Below are 25,723 nucleotides of genomic sequence, written 5' to 3' on the forward strand. Positions count from 1 at the left end.
ATGTCTAAAAGGCACATCAATTTTCATTATGCCTAACACTGCCTCAACTTCCACCCCTGCCAATTACTCTTTCCTGAGTCTCCTTTGTGTCAGTAAATGTCATCACTATGGACCCAATGCTCAGGTGAAAAATCTAGAGTTATGTTTGATTCTTTTATTTCCTTTATTCTTGTCCTGCCTCTGTCTCTACTACTAGCCAATCTATCAATAAATACCTTTGGATCTACATGAAAACTACATTCTACATTTGTTTACTTTTCTTTATTGCTAACATTTTCATCCTGTTCTAAAGCACTACTAACACTAACCTTAATTATTATAAAAGTCTCCTAGTTGGTTGTTTCCCTTCTACTAGGGCTCTTCTATGATCTACACAAAAAGTCAGAGCAATGCTATAAGAACATGCAACAGAATTTTTCAGACTTGTGCATCCAACTCTTCAATAGCCTCCTACTGTGTTTAGAATAAAATCTAAATTGCTTATCATAGTGCGTGGGATCCTGCATGATATGACTCTGACTTTATCTATGCCTCTTCCTTTACCCCTCATTCTCTATGCTCTTGCCACATTGCCCTTCTAGAGTAGGTGACGCTCTTTCCTTCCTTGAGAACTTAGCCCCTGTTGCTTCCTCATGCTGGAGTTCTCTGCCTCCAGGTCTTTGAAAAGCTGGTTCCTCTAGTCATTCAGTCTAGCTCAGATGTCCCCTCCTCACTGACATTCGCTTGCTACCCTGTTTCCCCGAAAATAAGACATCCTCCAAAAATAAGACCTACTTACAGGAAAGATGAGACATCCCCTGAAAATAAGACCTAGTGCATCTTTGGGAGCACACCTTAAAATAAGACACCGTTTTATTTTCGGGGAAACAGGGTAGTAGCTCTTCCCCAAACCCTGCCCATCACTTTCTGTTATAACACTCTATTTTTATGTATTTCACAGAATGCATCACTAATCTCATTTATTTGGTTATTTGATTATTACTACCCTTTTACCCCAGTGCTATCCCCATGAAGAAGGAATCGGCTCTGGGCGGTTTAACCCTCTGTGTGGTCAGTAATGTCTCACATACATTCAGTTGTCATTAAACATTTGTTAAATGACAAAGTCTCTCCTGTGCAAATCAATATAATTCTGGGTAACCAGAACTCCAACTCTGTGCTGGGCTCAAGGATGGAAAAATATGAGTGGAAATGTACTTAAATGTACTTTTTTCTGAAGGGGTTGCTAGAGACCCAGGGATTTCTCCCCTCCCCATGAAAAATTGACTGTGAAAGAAAACAAATAAAGGTTAAACTACAAGAAATACTTGGAGATATTTGTGCACAGTTTATGCACCCATTCCATGGGCTCTGTGTACCTGTGAACAATCAGAAGAAGGTCACAGCACATCCTGCCTTCTACAGAATGAGGAGAAAACCTGGAATGTGGTCTATTACAGCAGCACTGGTGGTTGAGAGGTGTCAGGATTTATGTTTCCTCATGTGATAGACTCTCACCCTCAGCTCGCAGAGAGCAGAGATCAAGGACCACATAACCACCAAAGCCAGTGCCCTGTCTTCTGGAGGATTTACAGGATGCAGCGTGAGTAATGAGTTAGGCCTGGAAGATTATACGTTGCTTCCAAGATGAAGAAAAACAGAACAGGGATGGATGAGCGCCTGTGGGAAAAGGAGGGTATCGGCTCTCACACAAACCACCGTGCCCTGCGTGACTGGCTTAAACAGAAATCTGGCAGCAGGACAGGAAACTGAAGGAAGCAAAAAAATAGCAGGCCACCCCCCCCCCCTTCTTTAACTTTCTGAGAGGGAATAAAGTGCTGCCGCCAGATGCAGCATGTGCTGGCGTTAATGATCTCATCCTTCCATAATCAAGAGAGAATCCATTCACAGCATCATTAGCCTGGGACCATTTCAGAGAAAGCAGGATGTTATAGTAATTAGCAGTTCAAGCTCCGGACCCAGACACACCTAGATTTAAATGATGGTTTGTATCATGGTGGACCATGACACCTTTTACAATGGAATATTTTACTACTGCTACATAAGATTGTATAAGGAAAACATAGACAACTTGTGTGCAAAATGCTTAATTCAGCAACTCGAGCTCTCAATGAATAATGTGTGCAAAATGTAAAAATGAATTTTTACTATCTAACCTATGTTTTCTTCTTTCTCCCACATCACGAAGCTAAAGAAACATACATTTTCTCCACCCAGAGAATCTACCTGATGTTTTGAATTTGAAGGAAATTGAAGCACTTAAAAACAGAATGTTAATAATTCTTCATTTAAAATTTGTGTAGTTCTGGAAACCTATCGCCCCACATAAAGCATGAGCTACAGAATTTAATCATTAAGAGTAATAGTCAAATAGTTACTAAATAGTGAAGCAGTAAATATAATTTTAGAATTAAAATAGAAACATTTATTCCTATACAATGTACTGTTATTTTCTATTCATCAGTTTGGCAAAGAATAAAATGCTGCATAATGGCTTTTTACATAATGGCTCAGTAGATACTTTCCTTCATACACTATCGCTGAAAGTATGGATAAATATAAAACTATCTGGAGCACAATTTCTTAATATATGCCAAATACCTTAAAAATGCCTCCCCTTGGATCCAGTATTTTTATTTCTGAAGCTTAGGGAAATAACACAGTAGTTTCACAAGGATATATGCACAAGTATCTTCTTTTGAGATTGTTTATAACAACATCTACTCCCACAAAACAATTGGCCAACATTTGAAACTTGGCTAAATAAATGATGGTAAATATTTTATAGCCATTAAAAATAATAATGTAGATATACTTTAACTTGCATTAAAATAGTCATAATAAGTTATTTATTTAAAATTAAGTTATAAAATAATTTGTAGTATAATCTAATCTTTTTTATTAAATCATAGCTATGTACATTAATGCAATCATGAGGTACCATGCACTGGTTTTATATACAACTGGAAATATTTTTATCACACTGGTTAACGTAGCCTTTCTGGCTTTTTCTTAGTTATTGTGTTAAAACAGTATAATCTAATCTTTATGAAAATAATTATTTTTATGTGTGTGAACAGAAAAACGGTTGGAAATAAACGGTGGATAAAAGTTTATGTGCCATTTAAAATAGTTTAACATAGTAAACTGCACATGAACATTATGGGCACCCTGTATTACAAAATGCTGACTTGAGTAATAATTTGATTATATAATTATAATTTACCTTCATTTTCTTTACACTTTTGTATTTTAAAAACATTTTTACAATGTTTAATTATTTTAAATAAAGAATAAACTTATTAAAATATCTTAATAGATTAGAAAAAAATTTTTAAACAAGTATTATGTAGATCTTAGTATTTATAACATACAGACAATTCAAATCACCCTGAATTCCATGTCAGAGATCTATGTATGGCTAATATTTTCCAGAACTTAGAAACATGTTAGTAATTCTTTGCTATATGTATAACTGAATAGAAAAGTTAATAAAGAGATGAAAGGCATCAAGATGACATCAAAATTAACATCCTAAAACAAATAATAAGTGAAATTATTTGGGGTTGTCTATTTAGAGCACCTATCCGCTACAATCAACACGATTCAGAGCTTCAGCTATGATTTCAGCATTATAAAGGTATCCATGCAACAAAAACCTGGTACCCCATTAGCATTACAAAATTTATGAAAAGGAAGCAAAATGAACAAGAGGACTTGCAAACGAACATTTTTAAGACCCATGTTGAAAAACACTTTCTTCTTTTTTATTTTATTTTATTTATTTATTTTGGGGCCTTGGTGTGTGTCACACTTTATGGGGGCAAGACATAATTGCAAGAGGGACTTTACCTAACAATTGCAATCAGTGTAACCTGGCTTATTGTACCCTCAATGAATCCCCAACAATAAAAAAAAAAAAAGAAAATACAAAAGTAAACGCATGAAAATTTGAATAAATAAAAATTGGCAAAAAATAAGCAATTAATGGAATTTAAAGAAACGAGTAAAAATATAAAGAAAATGATTTTTCTTATAAGAAAAAAAAAAGACAGAGTCTTAAGCTGTCACCCTGGGTAGAGTGCCATGGTGTCATACCTCACAGCAACCTCCAACTCTTGGGCTTAAGTGATCTTCTTGCCTCAGTTTTTCTATTTTTAGTAGAGATGGGGTCTCGCTTTTGCTTAGGCTGGTCTCAAACTCCTGAGCTAAAGCAGTCCATCTGCTTCAGCCTCCCAGAGTGCTAGGATTACAGACGTGAACCACGCTGCCCGCCTGTTTCTTCTTTTTTAAAACATCCAAATTTTTTAAGACTGCTGTATTGTTTCCAATACAGCTTAGTGTATTTCATCACTAAGATCTGTAGCATGAAAGAAACCTGACTCTTGCCTGCCTTGAGTGTTAATGAGGTTGTAGCAGCCACTGAAAGAGAACTCAGAATTTGACAATAAAAATCACTTTTCAGCTGAGTTCTTTTTATCCTTTCATCTATGTGTTTCTAGTTAATAATTTTGATGCTAGTAAGCAAATATAACAAGTTTTAAGCCAAAAGTTCATAAAATATATGTTATTTTAAGATATATTTAGACTCAGCTCTATAAAGTCAAAATGAGGGGAAATTTTGGATAAATCTGAGTAGTGCAGAAAGCTCCTCTAAAAACTTCTAAGCATAAAAGAGGGTCTTGTCTAACTAGAATTACCTGAATTATCATAATTGTTCATTTGTATATAAAAACAGTTTCCTTTATTGTAAAGTCTTTGTGTTTCAGGAAACCAACTGAATTTGTTTTCACCATCCAACATTCAAGTAGAATATGTTGACCAAAAATAACATGTTGGGAAATATGGTCACACAGTGGAAGAGGCTTCACCACCTAAGACTATATGAGTCCTCTCTGTGTTGGAGAAAAAAATCAGACAAAGTTTAAATTCATTTCAAGGCAATGAACAAAGCCACAGCATAGTGGAAGATAAGTAAGATCTACTCAAGAAGTATATATTAATGTCTCCATGCTAATCACATAGAGCATATGAGCATACTGCATTAACAATAAGCTAATCTGCATCACATACTCCATGTCATTCCTGTGCCAGTGCTTTCTCCCATTTAACCCTACACTGTCAGATGAGTGAGATAAATCATTATTATTTATATTCAAGGTTGAGAAAACTTACAGAAGTTAGAAGGCTTGCACAAAGTCATATAGCTCAACATATGATTAAGTCAGAATTTGATCCCATACAGACTCTTAAATCCCAGTCTGATTTCACAGCCTAATTTTAACCACTACATTGTAATCCCTATAGCAGTAGCAGGCTCTGAGTGAGCTACAAAGAAGTAAAAGATGTGGCCCTACCTCCACTGAATTTCCTTTTTGAAATAAAGCAGTTGCCTAGAGAGAATGGGCCAGGGAGAGGACTGGTCCACTTTAGGAAGGACCTAAATTTCCTGTAGTGTTGAGGTCAGGTTGCTAATAATAGAAAATCCAAAAAAATATTCTCCAAAATAAACTCCTAAACAAAATGTTTTACACAAAGTTCCAGGCTAACAGATAAATAATTTAAGTATATTTCTATATACTATCAATAAGCACTGAAATTTAATAATACCATTTACATTCACTCCAACAAAAATTACATACTTAAGCATACAATTAATAAAACATGCACCATACGCAGAAAATTTCAAAATTCTAATGAAATAAATCAAAGACCAATAAAGAGACTCACCGTGGATTAGAAGATTCAACATATAAAGTTAATTCTTCCAAGTTGATATAGTTTTAGCTCAATATCAATCAAAACCCTAGTAATCTTTTGTAGCTATAGAAAAGACATGTATATGAAAAGGCAAAAGAACTAAAATAGTTATAACAATGTTGAAAAAGAAAAAGAAAATGGGAGAAATGATTCTACCCAACTACTTGGGAGGCTGAAGCAAGAGAATCTCTTAAGCCCAAGAGTTGGAGGTTGCTGTGAGCTGTGATGTCACGCCACTTTGCCGAGAGCAACATAGTGTGACTCTGTCTCAAAAATAAAAAATAAATAAAAATTTCCGCAGCTCACCTAAGATCTTCTCATGGTACAGCATGCTGGTATGCTGAGGTGCACTGGTCAAAAATCACTGATCTACAACACGCAAAGAAACATGACAAGCAAACTGTAAACAAAAACAAAACAGAACATGGGCAAAAGTTATGAAGACACATTCACTGAAAATATATAGATGCAAAATACTACATAATCAATGAACAAAGCTCCACCTCCTTAGTTATTAGAGAACTGCAAATTAAAAACACAATAAGATATCACTGCATGTCTCTGAAGGGCTAACGTAATAGTAACAACACCTGATGCTGGCAAGGTTGCAGACACAGAATCCTTCGTATATTGCTGCTAGGGATGTAAAATGGTACAGCCATTCTGAAAAACAGTTTCATAATTTCCTCTGAAACTACAAATGTGTTTATCATACAACTCAGGAATTTCACTGAATATTTGTAGCAAATGTATCTGTATTGACCCAAAACTGGAAACAACCTAGGTGTCCTTCAAAGGTAGATAGTTAAACAAAGTGCAATATAATCATAGCACGGAATATTCAGGAAGAAGGAAAGGAGGAATGCACTATTGATACACAGAAAAAGCTTAATAAATCTCCGGAGAATTAGACCAAGTGAAAAAAAAAGTCTCAAAAGGTTACATACTGTATGACTCCATAACCATTTTAGATTTGAATGGTCATATAACATTCTTGACATGACACAATGGAAGTGAAGAACCATTTCCTGTAATTATTTGTCAGAGACTAAGGAGGGGATAGAGTGAGAAGGAAGTAGATATGGGAACATGAGCCATCCATGTTGTAATGGAAATGTTCTTTCTATATGTTGATTGCATCAATTTCAGTATTCTGGTTGTCATATTACATTACTGTTTAGCAAGGTGTTACCAATGGGAAAAACTGCGTACTTGGAATCTTTCTGTATTATTTCTTACAGCTGCATGTAAATCTGAAATTTCCTCAAAATTAAAAGTTTTTTTAAAAAAATAATAAAATAATTATTTTTAAAAGGAAAGAGTACAGCCCTGGATTCAGAAAACCTGAGTTCTTGTCCATTATCACCACTCAGAAGCTATATGACCTGGGGTGAATTACTTCAACTTTCAGAATTAAAGTTTTCTAATTTGCAAAACATGTAGATTAGATTAGTTGATTTTAGAAATAAAGTCCCAGCTTGGTGATTCTTCCATGGGTTTTTATTTCTTAGAAAAGAGTATTTCCATCTAATAACTATTTCCATCTAATAACTATTTCTATACCATAGAAATAAAGAGTCCTGGGATTATTTCAAATCCAGGACAATAGGCACATCCAAGTATAAAGATCTTGCACTTGAGAATGATGAACTGTTTGCTCATTGTGAGCAAATGTCTAACAAGTGTCCTCAGTCCAGCCCAAGACAGCATTTCCCCAAATGATAGAGATGAGGAATTGTTTTAAGATTAAATTATAAAACTCTACCCTCTCAGCATATCAGAGAGAAAACAAATTTCCTTACTAGCTATTTTTGATATTTTCCGAAAGCCAAAGTTTTCCCATGCCCTGTTGCACAGGGAGGGGGATAACCCACATGTGTGTGGCAGGTCCCTTCACTCGCTTTAGCTTCAGCAATGTTGAGTTTGGCTTAGTAGTTAGGACTAGCATGTTTACGTGACATTTAGGGCACACTTCCTCTGGTCTTGAAGTCCTGGAGAGTCTGGAGAGGAATCCATTGCTTTTGCTGGAAGCTAGCCTGCAATATATTAAATACATACAGTGGCTTTGTTTTTAAGTCACTTTTTCTATTAAAAATCTACACGGGCTTGATGGAACTTTAATGAAGCAAAATTATTATTTAAATACCGCATGGCTTTTAAATTCTTTTAAGAAAGGTTTTTCTTAAAACAGTTATACTATGATTCTGAGTTCAAATTACATAGGTACTATTATATAAACCAAATCAACATGGTGTCGTAATGCCATGTGTATAATGCACACCTTGTGATATATACATAAAACTATGGAATAGATGAGGATAGTGACTACTCTTGTGATTCTAACCAATTATCCATGGAACTCATCCTATATGTTTAAAGTAAAGGTGGGGCTCATAAGGCCTGCCTCTTTAAAAAAAAAAAGTCAAGGGGTTGGAGGCCTGTGTGAAGATTTTTGGAAGATTTTTGGAAACTGTCGTACTCAAGTTCTTTGTGAGTTCTAGGAACATGCAAAGTTAGAGCTGACTTACATTCATTATGCACTTATTCATTATAAAGTTTTGTTGGAAATTATATATGCCACATACCATCTAGGTGCTAAGGCAAGATCTAGACACATAGGCAATAACCTTAACACAGAGAGGTAGTTTCTATGTTAAAGCTAAGTACTAAGTGCTGTAGAAGGACAGGAAATTATCAAATCTAACCTTGAGCTGAGTTCTCACATGCATGCTATTGCTTTTTAAACTTAGAATCTCATGCAAACAAGGGAAATTCACTTACTCACTAGAACCTCACTTCAAAGGTTTCTAGTTATGGAGATACTGGTGTACCCATAAATCTTCTGTAAATAGCTGACATCCCAAATCCATATTGCCTGATGCCAAGCCATCTAACTTGTCAAGATTCCTCATGCAACCTTCACTACCCATTACAGTGTGGAGATGGGAATAGACCCACCAGCCAATAGTGGTTCAAGCAGAAATGTGGCCCCATGGCCTTCTCGGTGGGATATTCATCCAAATAACTTTACTTCTTCTCTTAATTATGGTTTTCTGTTTTTCCTTCCTTCCCAATAAACCATGGCAATAGCTTCATAGAATTTATCCTGAAGCCTGTTACATGACAAGTAAAAACTCAACTGTACTCCCTTGCAAAGCAGGCTTTCTAGGTGATGTAGAAATCAAAGTCATAAATTAGTATGCCAAGATATATTTCTCTGACTTCTACGACACAGAAAAGTTGACTTGTTGGAGGGAAACTGAGTATTCTCACTGACAGAGTGACCTTAGGTTCCCTATGTAAACCCAATTCTCCTCACTCCAGACTGCTGGACTGTGTTAGTGTCTGGTTTGTCTGATTCAATTATGAGCCCCCTGGGTGGGAACTTCATCTAATTCTATGTCTATGTTCTCTATAACACGTAGCCCACTGTTGGCACCACCCACTGCCAAAGAACACTCACTCTCTCTTAACTGGCAGTAGGACTGACTTCTCAGCTTAATGTGATGAGGTTTCTGTCATCTTTATGCGGTGTTCTTTCTGATTTGTGTTTCTTATTTGTGTCTGGAGAGCTTCATGTGGTACTGAATCACCTCTGGGCTGATCTTCTTTTCAGGAAATGTAGGCATGAGTTTGAGTGTTTTTCAACCATGAGTTTTGGGAACACAGACTGCTGAAATATGCTGGGTTACATGAAGGGGAAATGTTTTTGAAAGCATCGTGTTTTTTTTTTTTTTTCGAGCAGTCATGGGGATTTCTGTGAGCCAAGGATGCAGACTGGTTAGCAGATGTGACCATAAAACCAGCAGGTCCCTTCAATGCAAATATTTCGCCTTGTTTCTCTGTTTCTAAGGAAAACAGCTTTTCATTCGATTGACAAGTCTTTTTTAATTGTACTCCTTTAATTACACTTCTTATTTGCCCTCGTACTGAATTAAAAATTAAATTTTCTTCATGTTATATAAGCCACTGTATTGATTTTTACAGTCACAAATCAGATATTACTTATGGAATTTCACAACACATGTATTAGAAAAAAAATTTTTATGCAATCCCATCTTAATTAAGTTTAAGATAAAAACCGTCTTCTTAAAGAGAGGACTCTTAAATTATATAGGGTTTTTTTTGCCATCTTAGCATGGTTTGTAATTTGTTATGAAAGGTAGGCATGATATATTGATTAATAGGAATTTTGATAAATTGGTCTTTAATGGAAGATTTTATGCTAACTGGCTAGAAGTTGGGCTGTGGCTGTATATAATACTTTCTGTACCTGTATACACCAGAGGCTTAAAATGCCTTTCCTGCCCTTGTTTTTCATCTCTGCTGATGTTGGGGGTTCCCTAAGAACATCCCCTTAGAGGTAGTTTGTGTTTATAGCTCTTTCAGCTGTAATCCTCTGTTATTATTTAGGAATTCTGTCGGTGTGTTGGTAAGGTATGGGAGAAAGGGAGCCTTCTATAATTGAGAAGAGACACTAAGACAAAGGCTTTAAGAGGAGTGAGAGGAAAAACTGGCCTGCTGAACCAGGACCTCTGGAGGACCCATAAGAAGGCGGGTATGAAGTATCAATGACCAATAGAAAAGGGCAATAGTGCCTGCAGGCACAGAGAGGCCAATAAAAGACTTGCAATCAATTTCAAATGGAGAGGGTATTTACGCCCCTGCAGGCCTTGGGGTCTCCTTCTCTCTCGACTCTGCTCCTTCATGGGAGGGACCCACTTCCAATTCATTTTGAAAGGGCTCTAAAATTTCTCTTTGTTATTCTTAAATAAAATTTCTCTTTGTTACACTGAAACTTGTGCAGGTAACTTTGACTTCTTATTCATGCTGCCCGTGCTGTGCCAGTATTATTTTCTGTTTTGTTCATTATTGCTTTCAATTAACACTATGCCTCAGCTGAACTTTCTAGATCAGTGGAATAATGGAATCAGGTCAACTAGGTTCAGGAACTGGATCCCTACCCCAATAATAATCTTGTAATTAAATCTGTCTTCATAGGTCTGTGTCACTGGGCTATGATTTTAACAAGTATTTCTTAGCTCTACTCCCTGCTTTGTTGAAATAAGATGCTAGAAAAAGCTCAAGTTGGGTAGATGCCCTCCTCCCAGTTGGGATAAGGCTGTGGTAACAATCTTTTACCTTGGAGGGTGGCCTTTGTTACAGTGAATGTTTTGGTAGACTTTTTTTGTTTTTGTTTTCCTCCTTGTGCCAAAGCCATCAGAGGATTCTTCTTGACTCTTAACCCTGAGAATTTGGTGGAATTCCCAAAGGTAAAGCCCAGGAAAGCGTGGAGGCCCCCTACCACTGTGTGCACCAGAAATTTTTCATTCTCACAATAGCCCACAGTCAGCAGCCATAATTCATCAAAGTTACCTGTAAGTATTGTAAATTTATGACTGCAGGGACTTCTGTTTTGGGTAGGCAAAGACAAGTGATTCTCTTGTCTACTTTGGAGGTGGCAGTTTAACATGTGATCTTGGCCCTCTACTAGATGTAAGAAAGATCTTTCATTTTCAATTATATTCCGTTTTCATCTTTTTTTCCTTTTTTTTTTTTATTAAATCATAGCTGTGTACATTAATGCAATCATGGGGCACCATACACTGGTTTTATAGACCATTTGACATATTTTCATCACACTGGTTAACATAGCCCTCCTGGCATTTTCTTAGTTATTGTGTCAAGACATTTATATTCTACATTTACTAAGTTTCACATGTACCCTTGTAAGATGCACCGTAGGTGTAATCCCACCAATCACCCTCCCTTACCCCTCAGAATGGGAGAAGATATTTGCAGGTTATGTCTCCAACAAAGGTTTAATAACCAGAATCCACAGAGAACTCAAACATATAAACAAGAAAAGAACAAGTGATCACATCGCAGGCTGGGCAAGGGACTTGTAGAGAAACTTCTCTGAAGAAAACAGGTACATGGCCTACAGACATATGGAAAAATGCTCATCATCCTTAATCATCAGTTTTCATCTTAATGATGATCCAGAGTGACACCTTCCAAGTTCATTACCAGTTGGAGCTGAACCGTTATTTTCACAGGTAAATTTGGCAAGGGGAGGGTGGCACCTGTGGCTCAAAGGAATAGGGTGCTGGCCCCATATGCCAGAGGTGGCAGGTTCAAACCTAACCCTGGCCAGAAACTGGAAAGAAATAAAGAAAGGAAGGAAGGAAGGAAGGAAGGAAGGAAGGAAGGAAGGAAGGAAGGAAGGAAGGAAGGAAGGAAGGAAGGAAGGAAATTGACAAGGGGGTTGAAGTACTGATGCAAATAATTAGACTAAAGATTATTTTGAATTGTCTTCAAAGTTTCTTTCTAATGATAAAGTTAAGTGGAAAGGGCAGTTGCAATGGATAGCAGAGCTTAGTGGAATTTCCACTAGTCATGCTTGGAACAATTTGTGCATTACAAAAAATAGTAAGTGGAATAAACTACAGTACATTTATTTAGAAGAGGAATCCATTCATTTATATCAACACCCAAAAACAGTAATTTCAAGTGTTGGAGAGAGAAGAAGGAAAAGCTCTTACATACAGAAAAAATAATAAATATGAGGGACATGATAAAATTAGAAAATCATCATATGCTGACACTGTAGTTATGATTGATTCAAGCAATATGTATTAATGGATACCAACACCATCAAAGTTAGAATCATTGGAGAATAATATATTCATACAGTCTCAAGGTATCATTCATTACTTAAGAATCACAAAAAATGAGTACCTTTCCAATGAAGAAAATTTGAAGGACACATCTTAACCGAGTGATCAAAGGGGATACACTGATATCAAGCACTTCCCGACACAATGCTCTGGGAAGCACCCAGCATCACACACGATAGGTCCTGCCATAAATGTTTCACCTGAATCTAATTAAGAAAAAATACTCACTTTTGGAAGAAAGTGCAAAACAATAGTTTGAGCTCTTTAAAAATGTTAATACCTTGAACAGAAATAGCTATAAACTGATTTAGAAGGATAAAAAGGATAGGATAAAGAGACTGGAAAACTAAATGCAATATGTGATACTTCATTGGATCCTGGAAGGAAGGGCACAAATTCAAAGGAGGTTATTGGGACAACTCTGGAAATGTAAATATAGACTGTGTTTAAATAATAGCATTATATCTATGTTAAATTTTCTAGTGATAATGCTATTGTGATTTGTGGGAGAATTTTCTCATTGTAGGAGAGAAATGTTGAAATATTTGGCAATGAATATCCTTATGCAATTAACTCTCAAATTGCTAATAGGTAACAATTAGTAAATCTAATTGAAGTTCTTATTGCAACATTTCTGAAGGCTTGATATTTTCAAAATTAAAAAAAAGAAAAAGTAAAAAAGAGTGACAGTAGTAATAATCACTATAAAATCGAATTTTTAGTCTTATGAGTGTTAGGTAGGTGTCATACAGAGAAACAGTCAAGCTTAACTTTGATCAATAAACACGTGGTATATGTGAATTACTTTACTTTTTTTGCAATTGAGACCCCAGTCATAGTAAAATAGACACCAAACCACACAGACACATAACCAAACACTCTTGCCAAAGATATAGAATGTACAGAACTTTGGCATACAGTGGTAGGAAATTAAAAGTAATGTTTTATATGCAATAAAGTCATATATAGTAATATATTGTAGTATATAGTACAATATAGTTATTGCTGCATAAATATGAAAATGCCAATAAAAAGATAAATGTAAATAATTGCAAAAAAAAAATATTCTTCACTAAGGGTTTTGCACCTACTTATTTCCTTCAAAAGCCTGTCTTTTCACTGTGCTGGTTACTTTGACAACATGCGAAATAACAAGAATATACACTTAGCCTTGGCCCTGAAGTTTTCCCTAAATAGGGCACTTTTAACGATGCCTCTCTCCTGCAAGTGATGGTAAAGTGATTAAAACTACAGCAAAATCCAACATAAAGGTCAGACTGAGGATTGCCAACTCCTAGAAAAAAAAAACAGCATGCCTGAGTAATGTTTTTATCCTTCCACATCACCTCCTCTACTCAGGAATTGTGCCAAAACCCCAGGGAAAAGTTACTGTGTTCACAGACACGGTAGCAAAGTAAGAACGGGTAGGGATATCAACTATTTTATCTACCTGAGGCAAAAATCTTCTGTGTTGAGACATGTTTTATAAGTAGCTTCGCTCCAATTAGTGTCATTTGTGAAATATCTTTACCCTGAGGAATTTCAAGAGATTGATTAAAACAACAACAACAACAACCCTTGCCTAGTAAGCAGCAAACTCCACATTCAGCACTGGAGTGAAGTCCTTACCAGTGCAACAATTAACTCATCTGAAAATGAAGTTTTGCCTTTTTCCCTGCCAATTTTTAAGAACAAGGAGTCTGCAAAGGGCAATGTCACAGCTGGAGAATGAGACAATGATTTGCAAAGGGGAGGAAGGATTACATGGAACAGAACAAAGGTGGGTGCTAAAGAGGCTCTGTCCCTTCACATCCTGTCCTTCCTCACCACGGTCCCCTTTGATCCTTGGAACTAGGGAGCGAATGAGGAGCCGAGGAAAGGCAGAAACTAGTCGGGAATTCCTCCCCTTGCCTCTTAAACATTCTCCTTTTAAGCCCCATTTTCTCCTTTCTGAGATATTTGCATCTCAGAATCTGTAGAACTGAGTAGTACTGTTCAGACATTAAAATATAGTGAATGAATACCTTTTATAACAACCTGAATGGAACTGGAGACCATTCTTTAAAGTATCACAAGAAAGGAAAAGCAAACAGCACATGTACTCACTATTAAATTGGAAATAATCGACCACCATTCATGTGCACATATCATAGTAAAACTCAAGGAAAATCAAACAGGTGGGAGGAGGAGGAGATGGGCACCTGATGGGTACAATGTATGCTATCTGGGCCATGAGCACACTTCCTACTTTTACTCAATACATACAAAACCATTCTTGTAACCAAAACATTTGCACACCCGTAATATTCTGGAGGGGGGTGGTTGGCAAGAAAGAATCTGTAGAAGGAAAGGACCTGAGACTGGCTGCACTAAAGTCTCAGAAATTGTCTTTCAATTTCCATGAAGAGAAAGGCTGCTGCTCTGGGGTGAGTGCAGAGCCAGGAGACAAAACTGCATCAAGTTCTCAAGACATTCCTGATGTTAGTTTCTGTGTTTCAGGACCCTAGAATAACACTTGGATGTTGGAGCTGACAGTTTGAGAGTTAAACCCCAGTTTTAATGTCATTTTTTATTTGACCTTCAAGTGACTTAAGCTCTCAGAGTCTGGGTATCTTACATTTAAAAAGGGGTGGGAGGATGTTGATGGTGGTTAATTTTAGCTGCCTCTTAGGTTAGTATGAGAATGGGATGAGATTGTGTCTTGGGGGTCTGACAGTGGGACTCACTCAGGGAATAATGAATGGCTGGCCCTGTCTTTCCTTTGAATCCCTTCATGGAGCCACAGTGGTGGTTATGAAGGCAGGGAGTGACATTCAGTCTAATTCTGGGTTCTCGCTCATGTGGGTACGCTACCCCATGAACACAAAACCTACTCAAAGTCCTAAAGCAGACAATGTTTGTCTTTAATGTTCTTCTCCTGCTCCTTCCAAAACTAGCTTTTGTACCCAAGAATCTCTTTACCTATGCTTTTTCATAGTCTTAGGGTTTTACGTGGCATGTCCCATATAACAATCTATAGGTCTTCACTCCTTTCTTACATTTGCTCTGTGAAGATACCACCTATCACTCCTATAAACCAATTGGTCCTCTGAAGCTAACTTCAGTTGTCTTTCCTTATTCTATTCACAAGACCTTGCACTAATAAAGGATCACAGACTTGAAGCCCACAAAGTGAGCAGTTGTTTTGCTGTCTTGGAGTTTTACCATTTGGGAAATGTTTCAAAATAAACTCAATTTGGAAATATTTTCATTATTTGAAATAAAATACCAAACAGTCTTTAAACATCAGGCATATTTTTGAGACACTATTGGAATTTTTTTAGTTTTTATAACTTAAAAAAAAAGGCAAAGAAAAATAAAGTAATCCTAGATTTAAAATGGAAAAATATATGGGCCAGAACTCAGGGTTAAACCCCAAGCCCCACTTCCAAACCAATCTCCCTAATTTTATTTTATTTTATTTTATTTTTTTAGAGACAGAGTCTCATTTTGTCATCCTTGGTAGAATGCCGTGGCATCACAGCTCACAGCAACCTCCAGCTCTTGGGCTTCGGCAATTCTCTTGCCTCAGCCTCCCGAGTTGCTGGGACTACAGGTGCCCACCACAATGCCTGGCTATTTTTTATTGCAGTTAGGCTGGGGCTGGGTTTGAACCGCCACCCTTGGTATATGGGGCTGGCGTCCTACTCACTGAGCCACAGGTGCCACCCCCAATCTCCCTAATTTTAAATGGTGGCATGATAGTTGATTCTATACTTATTCTCCAAAGTCCCCAGATTTTTTTAAAAAACAAATCTTTGCAGAAGCAGAGTATTAGTCCTTGTCAAGAAGTATGGTTGCTTTATGGCTTTCTGAAAATACATTTCAGTCATACATATTTTGGCACACAGTTTGGAAAATTCAAATGAAACTTCTCAGGATTTAGTTCATCACAGAGCCCATGCTAACTGCTTTAGGAAAACTGACTTTTTAGTACCTTATTGTGGTTGTCACATTCTTAAACTATGAGTTTCTCCTTACTAAAATCCATTAGTTTTCTGCACCTTTAGGTTTTACAATTAATGAGATCACAGTATTTCTCTTATGTAGAGTTTCTTGTCACCAGGTGGTAATTTTAAGTAGTATTTGGAAGGTAATAATAAGCTTTTTATCAACCTCACTGGGTTTAAATTTATCTCCATTTTAGCAACCTTTCTGACAAACGTGTATGTCAAACTTCCTAGACAAGTCAAACCATAATAGTATCCTCCCCATACCCGATACCAAGATAGCTTACCAAGAGATTTAGGTCCTTCATCCCCAAAATATTGTTCAACCTTAAACCTGAGGCTTTTTCTGTTACTCATAAATGAACTATACCCTCTTAGTTACTGAAATTAAAAATAAACGAGCAAGAAGTCTCTGATACCTTTTTGTACTTCCCACCTCCCCTAACAACAAAAATATGTAAAAATTTAGATGTTATTTCTCATTTCTGAAGAAAGAAAGAACTCAAACACTAGTTCTGAAGAAAGGAGGAACTCAAACTCCAGCATTTGCTTCTTTTTAATGATTTAGTAAGAATCCCCCAAAGGGTATTTGCTGTCAAGATGTCTCTTAATGTGTACTGAAACCTCTATTATTAGGACAGCATATGAACTCCCTCTGCAAGATTTTATAAGCTCATGACCTTCATAAATGATCCTGTGTTTCCTACTAAAACTGTATATTAATGCAAAGAGGAAAAGAGTAAAGCCTCTTATTTCCCTGCCTATGCACATACTCAGTTTTCAAAGCAAGATTTCATTCTAGAAATAAAATATATGCAGGAAACTTTCCTCTTGGAAATACTTTTCAGAAACAAACACTAAATGAACAGTAGAAAGGATAGAAAGAGAATGACAATTATTCTTCCATTTGTTGGAAAGTCTACATAGAAAGATAATCATATTGGGATTTTGCTCATGTTGAAATTCTGGGAGAAATCTGCATGGCAAATATTCCTGGGCTGGCATCCTTGGGAGAAGACTCCCTTAAATTCTTCACAGCTAGGCTCTAGAGACAAGCAGCTGGCCTGCATGCCAAGGGAATGAAGGGAAGGGAACTAACTACTAAGCTGATTTCTGAGGAAGCTGACTTCCAATCCAAGTACGAAAATTACAGCCAAGACTCTGATTATTTGTCACTTTTTTTCCTACAGTTTTGAATCAGTAATCACATCCCTCTGGAAGCAGATGTCCATAAAATTGTTGCCAACCACATTTTACTCAATCTCTAATCAATGATTTGCTTAAGCTTTCTAAATTAAGGATACATCAGTTAAAGACTGATTGATAATACACAAGAAAATTCAGTAACACTGAGAACAATGATCGATTTCCAAATCTTGTTCATTCAGAGGTGAACAGCTTCCTCCTTTTTTATTATTTTAGCAGAAAGATCAAGACTTAGTGTTTTCAAGGGAGCTTTTTCTAACAAATACTTGCACCATTCCCTAAATAAGCATTTTTCCTCTTCTTTCTCTATTAATAACTATTAATAACAGTTATTAACTCCCTTTAGTAACTGTTCATATGAATAAATTCACAATTATAATATATCTCCCATAATTTGATTGCTTTCTTAATTTCTTAAGACTAGTCAGCACATTCTTCTTTACTATGAGCCATAAGAGCCTAAGAACACTTCAAACATTTTGTAAATAATTTAATTTTATTGGCAATTGAACAGCTACCTGTGAAGAAAAACAAATTACATTTTTTACTCTCACTAAATTTTGAAGGATTATAATTGCTTTAAGACAAAACACTATATAATTATCAGGAAACCTGGTATTTGTAATATAAAAATTAATTAAGTATATTAACCACCACAGTTTAATTTTATTACAAGAATTGGTGTGTGTTGTTTCTGCAGGACATTTTTTGTTTCGGAGTCTGATTGCTCTCTTTTTTTATGTCTCCTCATCTGACTTGGACGCTAAAATGAAGTTCTCCAAGGATATCATCACCAGCCAGCTACATAGAAAGATGTTTTAGAATGATAAAGGTTACTAGGTACTCCCATAATATAAACTCCAATAGATCGTGAATGATGTAATAACATAATACACCTCACCATGCTTAGCAATTCAATGTGGTTAAAAGAAAACAGGAATTGAAATTTACTAACTTGAATGATTTCCAATAACATTGGAGCTATCATTTTCATCATAATTAAACTACAAGCCCAATGCAAAAAATTTAGCTAAGTAGGTCAGACTGCTGAGAACCCCGGCACTAAGTTTATTTAAGACTGAGCAAGAATTCTCTACCATGGAAGAATGAAAAGGACGTGATAAATCTACCTTGTGCTTATAAAGAAGTGACTTAATGAGAAACTCAAAGTATTTTTTTCTGATAATATCAAACAGTTCCTTAAAGTCCTGTAACTTTATTCTCATATTCTTTCTCTCTCTTTCTCTCCTGCACGTACATTTTAATATTACAGAGAAATGTGCCCATTCTTGTTACAGCCTGTATCTGGTGCTCCATTAGTCTATTGTCCATTATTTTATTTTATTTTTTTAGTTAAATTTGTTTATTTATTTGACAGAGTCACATTTATCACCTTAGGTAGAGTGCCATAGCGTCATAGCTCACAGCAACCTCAACCTCTTGGGCTAATGTGGTCCTCCTCCCTCAACCTCCAGGAAGCTGGGACTACAGGTGCTTACCACAATGCCCTGCTATTATTACTATTTTCTTTTTAAAAATCATAGCTGTGTACATTAATGCAATCATGGGGTACAATGTGCTGGTTTATTTTTTTTTTCCATTCTTGACCAAACCATTTAATTTTCAACTTTAATGTACAACACGAAGTCCGTAGTATCTTGAAATTCTCACCTGGCTCTTGCAAAGAGTCGAGTCTACACTTTTAGTCTTCATCATCAGGAAGGATACCTAATTCTTCATCTGTCCACTGGGAAGGATCTGGATATGGAAAGTGACCCAACACAGCTTCTGAGTCATGCCAAAAGCGCCAGAGAATCCAGAACCACATGGTTGCGCTGAAAGTCTCACCCAGGACCACCTGGTACCTGGTCAGCTGAGGAAACTGTCTATACAGGGGCTCAATATGCACACCACCTCAGCATGGCGGACTCCGCCTCCTCCAGCTGCCGGCGCGTGGCGGCCTCTGAAAAGGCGGCCTCTGAAAAGGCGGCCTCCAAAGCTAATGAACAGTGCCAGGAAAGCCACAGCCGACTTGCTTGCCAGTGTCCCGACGACCACAATGTGCTGGTTTTATATACAGTTTGAAATATTTTCATCAAACTAGTTAACATAGCCTTCATGGCACTTTCTTAGTTACTATGTTAAGACATTTATATTCTACACTTAGTAAATTTCACATGTAGGATCTATAGAGAACTCAAATTAATCCACATGAAAAAAGCCAACAATCCCATATACCAATGGGCAAGAGACATGAATAGAACTTTCTCTAAAGATGACAGACGAATGGCTAACAAACACATGAAAAAATGTTCATCATCTCTATGTTCATCATCTCATTTGCATATTAGAGAAATGCAAATCAAAACAACCCTGAGATATCATCTAACCCCAGTGAGAATGGCCCACATCACAAAATCTCAAAACTACAGATGCTGGCTTGGATGTGGAGAGAAGGGAACACTTTTACACTGCTGGTGGGACTGCAAACTAGTACAACCTTTCTGGAAGGAAGTATGGAGAAACCTCAAAGCACTCAAGCTAGACCTCCCATTTGATCCTGCGATCCCATTACTGGGCATCTACCCAGAAGGAAAAAAATCCTTTTATCATAAGGACACTTGTACTGGACTGTTTATTGCAGCTCAATTTACAATCTCAAAAATGTGGAAACAGCCTAAATGCCCACCAACCCAGGAATGGATTAACAAGCTGTGGTATATGTATACCATGGAATACTATTCAGCCATTAAAAAAAAATGGAGACTTTACATCCTTCGTATTAACCTGGATGGAAGTGGAAGACATTATTCTTAGTAAAGCATCACAAGAATGGAGAAGCATGAATCCTATGTACTCAATTTTGATATGAGGACAATTAATGACAATTAAGGTTATGGGGGGGAAGCAGAAAGAGGGACGGAGGGAGGGGGTGGGCCTTGGTGTATTGTCCATTATTTTTTAACTAGAATAACAAAACTTAACTGCTTATATCTTAGATATACAAAGATAGCCTCTTTTTTTAGTTAGTTCAATATATAAACCCCATCTATATATTTCACCAGTATCTCAAACTTAACTCTCTCTTTCTGCCCATATCAATTGGCATGTGTCTAAACTCAAATTTTCAGAAATGTCACCTCTTCTCATATAGTCAAAAAGTTCCATAAATTTCATTTTGAAGCTATAATTTGATTTCATTTCCCCTTTTTCACCCATAATTCCATTCCTCTCCCAGCAAATGTATTCTCTCATCTCCAATTTCCTTACTTCCAGTATATTTCTCATCCGGTTACTAGAGTTTTGCTCCTAACACACAAATCCAATCAAACTCTTCTTCTGTCCAAAACCCTTCAATAGCATCACTACACATGCAGAATAAAGTTTTAAAATTCCTAACATGAAATTAAGAGCTGGTTCATAATTAACTTCAGCTAAATAAGATTTAGCTTTATAATATGATAAAGAACACAGATTTTAGATTTCAAAAGACCTAAATGTAAACTCTGACTGTAGTATTGTCTAGCTAAGTGACCTTGGAAATGGATCTTAACTTTTTCTTGGCTTTTTTTTCTTTTTTTAATATTTAAAATGGAAAGAAAAAATCTACCTTACATATTTGTTGTGAGAATTAAATTAGATAAACTATATAAAGCTACACAATTAATACTCAGCATATGATAACCATTATTATTTTTTAACTTTTCAACTTTATCTACTACAATGACTCCCACCTTTAAGCTATCTTATTCCTGAGGTAGCAAATAGATTTCATTACTCAAGCCAGATTGTTGAAGATCTACCCTGTTTCCCCGAAAATAAGACATTGTCTTATTTTAAGGTGTGCTCCCAAAGATGCGCTAGGTCTTATTTTCAGGGGAAGTCTTATCTTTCCTCTAAGTAGGTCTTATTTTCGGAGGATGTCTTATTTTCGGGGAAACAGGGTAGTTCTTAAGCCCTATGTTCAGAAGGATTCTGATGCAAATCAGACACAGAGGAAAGAATTTTGACATAGATTAGCCAGGTCAGCCACCGGACACAGAAAAGAGTATTAGCTGCCTTAATACTCTATGCTATATTGGAGCCAATTTGAAATATGTGCCGTCCCTTGCATTTGCTACCTCCATAAATCTCTCCTCTTTATTTCATCTGCCTAGAATTTTGGATTGTTCCCTCCTTTCTCCTTCTACTTATCAAAATTTTACCCCTCATTTATGATTCAAATCAAATGTAGCCCTTGTCATAAACCTACCCTACTACCAGTTGTAATCTGTGTCTATTAGGGTACTTGTTGCAGGCTCAGTTGAATTATAATTCACTGTTACCTCTTGAGTTTCTGCATCTTGAATGTAAGGGCTGCTGCTCAGTCACCTCCACCCCCATAGCACCTGGGGCAGTGTTTGCACTGAGACAGTAACATCAACAGCAGAAACAGACCAAGCATTACCTCTGTGCAAGGCCTTGATGTAAGCACTTCTTACCCAAATGAGCTCATTTAATCCTCACAACAACTATAGGTAGCTACATTATCCCTATTTATAGAGGAGGAACACAAAGCAGAAAAGGTTAAATAACTTGCCTGAGGTCACAAAAGTAGTTCATAGTAGCAGTCTGTCTTCTCGACACACTGTACTGTTCACCTTAAGTACATACAGTTTATTGAATTGAACTATTGCAAATATTTTTTATTTGAACTATTGGAAATACATTCTGATGTTGTCTACTTCATTTGGATGTACAGCTTATAGACAAAATGGATGGCCAGTCACATTCTGAAAGCCCACTCTACATGTACATGTGAGAAATGTCATCTCACATATTCAGGGATGTTGAGTGCAAATATCAGGGCTGTGTTTGCTAAAATTAGATATCATCTATATTGCATGTATGCTTCAGTTCAAGTTGTTAATAGATTTGCTAGTGCTTTATTTCATGTTGACTTTTTTACTCAAAATAAATTTAAAGGGTGATTGGTGGGATTATACCTACAGTGCATCTTACAAGGTTTTGTGTGAAACTTAGTAAATGTAGAATATAAATGTCTTAACACATCAACTAAGAAAATGCCAGGAAGGCTGTGTTAACCAGTGTGATGAAAATATGTCAAATGGTATATAAAACCAGTGTATGGTGCCCCATGATTGCATTAATGTACACAGCTATGATTTAATAAAATAAATAAATAAATAAATAAATTTAAATTTTTTTCAAAGATCTCTAAAGTATTTTACATGCACAAGTGTAACATCAAAATTTTCCACTGTGAGATCATTGGAGCCTGGTCAGAGACACTACCACACTGAGGAGAGAAATGGTGTATGTATGTGCCAAGTTAAGCCAGATGAAACCAGGGATGTCTTAATCTTAATCTTAATCAAGCATGCTTATCCACACATGGGAATCTGACGGGAAAGGGTGTCATATTTAACTTGACTTTGCAATAATTCTACCTTTCCTAATATGGATATTTTCTTCTGCTTATCATGGGCCAAGTCTCATGCCTTTGGAGTCTCAATCACCTCACAACAGGTTGTGACTTTGCACTTCCTCCTCCCAGATTGAATAACCAAACAAGTATGTCCAGGAGGACATTTGCCACATTCCTCTGGTTCCTTTACTCAACTGTCATGGTCTTCTTAAAGATCTGTATAAAAATAACAGTCAGGAATATTCTAGAATACAGGGTTATGGAAATGGACTTGCCTTGGTAAATGAACTCAACCTGAACTTTTCTTATTCTACTTAGCAAACTAGTCTTTTGCTTAGAATCAAGAGAATCTCAGACAAAGCAGATTAGGGGACATGCTAATAAATGAACACAGTTTAACATTGTCACACGTACCTTCATGAAAATTGGAGTTTCTCATGATATATATGTGTGTCCTAACTCAATTAGCTCTTTTTATTTATCCCTTTTTATTTAATAAATGTCAACACTGTACTTTGTAAAATGTCCTACATTTGAAAAGCACTTACAATCCTAATGATCCAACTAAGATAATCTTTGAACTTTCAGAAAGTAACCAAATATAAACCAGTTTAAATTAATTCACATCCATGTAAATTGAGTCATACATATTTTTCCTACACTTGAGATAAAAACCAGTCATCCTGCACGGTCTCCATGCACCGAGACCTTGAAGCAGCTCTGGCGCGCTGAGCCGCGTGCACTCTCCTCCAGCCGCACATTCTTTTCTTTGACCTATTACAGAAGTGTTGGACGTCTTTGCTTCTATAGTTCACTGACTCAGTAGGAAACAACTGCATAAGCTAAAATGAATTTGGCCTGATTTGGGAGTGCTGGCATGTTTTTCCACCTTAAAAAATACTTCATAACAAGACTTCTGAGTTACTGTCTGCTCCCAGTCAGTCACTATCTTTAACTGACTTTCTTTCCATCTCAGCATGTTCTCAAGAAGCATATGAAAAAATCTCATGATTTTTTAAAAACAGGCATTCTGGAGAATTCTTGCAACTGAAGTGCTCTCTGCTCTTGGTGGCTAGAATGTCATGTTTCCAGTTCATTTGTCCACATGCTGTATCCTGTCAGAAAAAGGATAAGTATATAAAAGACATGGAAGTGAAGTCTTAGCATTTACATTTATAGTCGAGACCCCAGTGTATTTCTTGGCTTTAGTCTAAAAGTTATGCTGGTAAGTATGGGTTATCTAGAAATAAGACTGGTCATTCTGAATCTCCTCTCTTGTGAATTTTTACCTGGTAACATTTTTTTTTTTAATTAGCTAATGTTAATGACCTCATTAGAGAATTCTTTCCAAATGAAAATTATATTCCCTCTGGAAGTCCCCAGCTGTTTTCTTTGAGGATGTAAGATTGCTAATTTGAAGCAAGATTCTCATCTTGGTGATGAATGAGATATCCTAATCACCTATCTCTAAGGCCAAACTGTAATTAAGTAGTATACTAAGTGCAGTAATTGGATTAAATGAGTTTTACTTTCTTCTTTATAGTTGTTTCAAGTTTGCAAATATCTAAATTTCTATCTTATAGACAATGATTACTATATGTCCAGATTCACTTTTTATAAGTGTGAAAGAATTCACTGATGGGCAGGGGCTGAATCAAAAATTACAAGTTTTATACAGCATCTCTCCATTTCCATTATGTTTTGTTTAATCTCTATCACTTAGCACAGTACCAAGTATATAGTAAGTACTTAGGGAAAATATAGTAAATGCTCACTATTTATTGAATAAATGAATGTACTATGAACTGGATGTTTATGTCTTCCCAAATTGTGTATGTTTAAATTCTAACTTCCAAAGTTATAGTTTTAGGAGATGGAACATTTTAGGAGGCAATTAGGTCAGAAGGGTCTGCTATTTATGAATGGTGTCAAGGCTTATATAAATGAGGCCAAGAAAACTTGTCTCTTCTCTTTACCTCTTTGATGAAGTGAGGAAGGAGCATGAAGGCACCATCTATAAGAATCAGGCTCTCACCAGACAACCAATCTGCAGGTGTCATAATCCGGGACTTTGCAGTCTCCAGAACTGTGGGAAATAAATGTTTCTTGTTCAGAAATCACCCAGTTGATGGCATGTTTGCTATAGCAGCACACACAGATTGCTATGGTGTAAATGTTCCCTCTAAAAATCGTATATTGAAACTTAATGGCCAAAGTGATAGTATTAAGAGGTAAGGCTTTTAAGAGGCAATTAAGTCCTGAAGGAAGAACGCCCATTCCTCATGGATGGGATTAGGACCTGTATAAAAAGCTTGAGAAGTGAGTTTGTTCTCTTCCCTCTCTTTCAGCATTCAAAAATATCTAGAAGGCACCATCTGTGAGAAATAGAACTTCACCGGTATCTAGAACTGAGAGAAAATAAATTTTTATTATTTATAAATTACCCAGTGTCAGCTATTATTTTATAGCAGCACAAATAGACTAACAAATAAACTAAAATAAAGTAGAGTTATACTTTTAAATTTCAGTATAATCTATGTGGTCATTTTAACCATATTTACTCCTGACGTGTGTGTCTGTCATTCAGTCATGCTTGCTTCATTCAGTTGGTAAGATGTTTCAAACATTTCCAAAAGTCGTATATTTGAGTCCATATTTTT

Source organism: Nycticebus coucang, chromosome 16 (genome assembly GCF_027406575.1).
Source record: "Nycticebus coucang isolate mNycCou1 chromosome 16, mNycCou1.pri, whole genome shotgun sequence".
NCBI lineage: Eukaryota > Metazoa > Chordata > Mammalia > Primates > Lorisidae > Nycticebus > Nycticebus coucang.